Raw genomic sequence first — 4,426 nt, 5'->3', positions numbered from 1 at the left:
TGCGCATGATGTACCATAAGTAACCGTACATAATTGGGAATGATTTAGTTTTTCTGATGGATCTTCCCCCCAAGCAATTCGTTGAGAATATATATTTATGTAGACGAAAGCAAAGGCAAACATCAAATAAATTTCGTTGTATACTTGGACCTGTATGCAACGTACTATTAAGTGAAACTCCGCTAGTATCTTGAAATGAGCCATCGAAAACAACGCGAAGTTTTGGTCCAATTACTGGATGATGCGGCATATAAAAACTGTGGCCATCACTGGCAACAACCTCATTAGGCTAAAGATTCCGCATGTGTCCCAGGCGAGTATATTAACGCATGAACTCAATATATTGCTTACGAAGGTGACTGTCCCTCAGTAGGCGACGTTCAACAGCATTAAACCTTTATGTAGCCCCTTGAAGCGTGTTTTCGAATTTGATACCTTTTCCCTGAATGGAAGCTCCACAATATATTTGCCGTCCGAGTGTCGTGCGTGCGTTTCTAAAAAATGAATTTCTACGTGTACGTTTTCTGCGTCTAATGGCAGCGGATGCAAGGCTTCTTCGATTTCCCAAAAATTTTCGAAGCGAGCGATCTATATCAATCGTACTTACAAGAAACGATACTACATTATCAATGGATGCCTGAACTGATGTCACCACTCATCCGAATATTGTGAACACAGCAATAGGATTACCAGAGGAGTCGAAAATTTTGTTAAAAGTAAATCAAAATATCAATCGGTGATGAATCTGCAAAATTTAAGTCCTTGAGTTGCTCCATAGTAGGAGTATTGATTTGTGTCGTAGGAATTGCTGATATAATCTTGCTGAAGACATGAACACTTACATCTAGTGTGTCCTGGAAAACCTTTGATTTCATATAGAGTGTACAACAGCCACGTGTAGTCTCGACCTTATCAGAAGAAATTCCAGATACAGTAATACGGGAAGGTGAACGAGGTAGACCAAGGGCCTGAGCACATCGCTACGAAATATAACGTAGTTCCGACGCACTATCAAGAAGGACACGGCATGTAACATATCTATTTTGAGTATTTTTCAAACGTCAACAAGTGCTTGTTGGTAACAGGTATCTACTGTCTTGATGACAAGTTAGAGTGATTACTGTTGGATAAGATTCCAGACAAGTAGTAGGATTCAAAATATCTGGACGAGAAACATTAGCAACAGTTGACCATGGCTTGCCAGAGGATATCGCAGCGGATATTGATGTTGATGAAGCAATTATTGTTGGCGAATCAACCTGCAACTTATGTACAAGAGTGTGGTGGCGCTTATGGCATTCTCTACATCGGAATTTGGAATTACATTTGTATGATGAATGTCCCGATCTGAGACAATTGAAACATAGCGAGTGATTTTTCACAAACTCGCGGCGCTCATCAATAGACATTGATAGAAATGCATTACTTTTAGGTATACTGTGCTCAGTTGAATTACATTTGACATATAACCTTTTGTAACCTTTTGTCGACAGAATCGGGAGATGATTTTGATTTGTCCAGAGGTTTTAAAATTGAATTAGATTTATACTGGGTCAACTCTAATTCTTCACAGCGAGAATCCAAAAATTCAAAAAATTCAAAGATTGACGGCGAAGCATCCCCTCGACTTTCATGTATCCACTTCCAACGAGATTCAGGATCAACCTTCGATAATAACAAATGGATGAGCCAACAATCACGATTGGTTTCGCTTACTGTGTAGAGGCCCCCTTATTGTTTCGTTGGCATCATCAGAAATTCTCCTTACAATTTCACAATTTTTCTGCGATGTTGATGAAAGCGCCATAAAGTTTTCAATAAATGCCTCGACGATGTGCTTAGGGCGATCAAAAGGCTCCAGTAGACGTGTCCACGCTGTACTGTAAGCAGCTTCCGTAACTGGAATATGTTTGATAAGAGCAGCAGCTTCATCCTTCAATAGAGATTTCAAGTAGTGAAATTTTTGCGTAAAAGAAAGATTTTGCTTTGAGTCAATAGAGCTAGTGAATAAATCTCTAAAAGATGGTCAATCTGTATACTTTCTGAGGATTGCGGAATGTTAATTTTAGGTAACTCATTTCCCTGAAATGATGAAACATTAGAAGTGGATGAAATTTGTTTTAAAAATGATGCTTGCTGTTCCACTAGCTTATTCATGATATCATCATCATTTTTAAGCCGCACATTTGGTGCAAGACCCCGTTTTAACGCAAGCATGCAACTTTGAGTGGATAGGTACTTCTCCTTATATGTAGCGAAATCGGAATCAGGGTCGACGTAGTCAGGAACATTTCAAAACGCATACATCTCATCCGCTGACCTAACAAACTGCTGCCAAAAATCTTCTAGTTTGTCAGTTCTAGTTACGATTTCATCGTAGGTCACCTTTTCTGGAGGACTGATTGCGTAAGCAAGTGCTCGAGTAATTGAGCCCTCAAGGCGTCCACGCACATGCATTTACGTCTTTATTTTCCCTGCTATAACGAAATAGGGTTTAAATATGATTCAAATACAATCCGGCTTAAAGTACCAAGTTTTGATTAAGAATACACTTTATTTAATTTTCAATTTAATATTAAATGATTAAGAATACATTTTAATTAATTTTTAAGTTTTACAATTGTAACAAATAAAGGAACCCACGTGCACACAACGAACTACTACGAATAACAACCAAGCAAAAAGTGTGCCTACAAAAGGGTTGTGTTTCAATGCATTTCGCTTTTTTTGAACAAATGTTCAAAAATGTGCAATCCCAATATACTGTGTATTTGGTTCACGAACAACACGTATTTGGTTGTTTGCAGAAAACATACAGACACGAGTCGATACAAGATGCAGACTATTACGCTTTATGATAAGTTATATAATGTGTAACGACCTTTTCCGGCACTTTCCAGGGCTGGGGTATACTCAGGGTATACCGGGGTTCAGTATAAGATTTACAAAATCTGATTAGATATTTTGTATTAAATTAAAACGTAAGACAAAGAACTTTAGCTCGTTAAATTAAATAATTTATTATTTAAATTTATTCACCCAGTTTTATTTGCAATTTAAAAGTCTTACTATGAAATTAAAATGATAAAAACTCTACAACTTATTTTAAATTTACTGTATTAAAAATAATGAATTTTTTAAACAAATTAAATTTATGCTTAGAATCAATATTCAAAAAATAAACGTTTCACTCGCAATGCACATCAATTTTATTATTCCTTTCCGTTAATACTTAGGTTAGGTTAGGTTATACAGGTGATCCCAGGGGATTCCACTTAGGCCTATAAGCCTATTGTGATACCGTATTATTTAGAACCTATGGGCTAAAATCATCCAGAACCTTTAATAAAGCTTATGATGCTATATAGAGGGAGGTCTCGAAGTTCGTCAAGATCCTCAAAAAAGAAAGACCCTAAAAATTTAAGGCGACGCCGCGCATGTGCCGGACAGGAAAAAAGCAGGTGAGAGGCACTTTCGTCATCCTCACCACAACTGCGTCAAAAATGGTTGAACGGTAGATTCAGTCTCCTAGCATGATTACCTAGAATACAATGACCTGTTAGTAAACCTTGTAACAACACTTTTTGGTGCGTTCAAAAAAAAAATGATTCGCTGGGGTATCCTCAGCTGTTGTCCAGAGTTGTCACAATAAATTTATATTCGCGGGGACGAGTTTCGTAAAAGAAAGATAATTTATTATTTCAATAAATGTTTGTACAAAATTATTTAGATAATCGTGCGAAAGTTATTTAGTTTAATTGTGTAAAAAATAAAAGAGCTGATTGAATATAAGTCGTAAAAGAATAAAGATATAATTAAATAAAAGGAAAAAAAAGCTCGATATGTATTATTATATATAAAAAAAATATATGAACTGTTATATATTTTTACTTCAAAGATATTCGTGTATTCAGACGATACCTAGCTGTGCCGTACACCATGAATTCTGTGAGCGAGCGCCGCGGATTCGATGGGGTTGCGCTGGGGTTTCTGCGAATGAATATCGAGGATTCTGCGGACATGTGTCGTGGAATGGCGTGTAGTTCTTCTCAGGCTACGCTACGGAATATTCATAAAATTTCCGTGCGAATTCTTTACTCCTCCAAATATGTGTATAATAATTTTATATCCTTTGCCGTAAAACCAACGCAGGATTTTAATAGTTATACATATATTTCTTATTAATATATATGGTTCATAGACATAAATAATTTTATATCCTTTGCCGTAAAACCAACGCATGATTTTAATAGTTATATTTCTTATGGATATATATGGTTAATAGACATATATAATTTTATTTTATATTTTTGGCGTAATACCACCTTGACGAATGCTCATAAACTTTTGCCTCTTCAACAATTGTGCTGTCTTAAATATCCATCTGCCGGAGCTTTCTTCTAGCTTATTTTTAAATTTTCCGTTG

This window comes from Teleopsis dalmanni, chromosome 1 (genome assembly GCF_002237135.1).
Source record: "Teleopsis dalmanni isolate 2A chromosome 1, ASM223713v2, whole genome shotgun sequence".
NCBI lineage: Eukaryota > Metazoa > Arthropoda > Insecta > Diptera > Diopsidae > Teleopsis > Teleopsis dalmanni.
The sequence above is the reverse complement of the archived record's forward strand: the minus strand, read 5'-3'. Positions refer to the sequence as shown.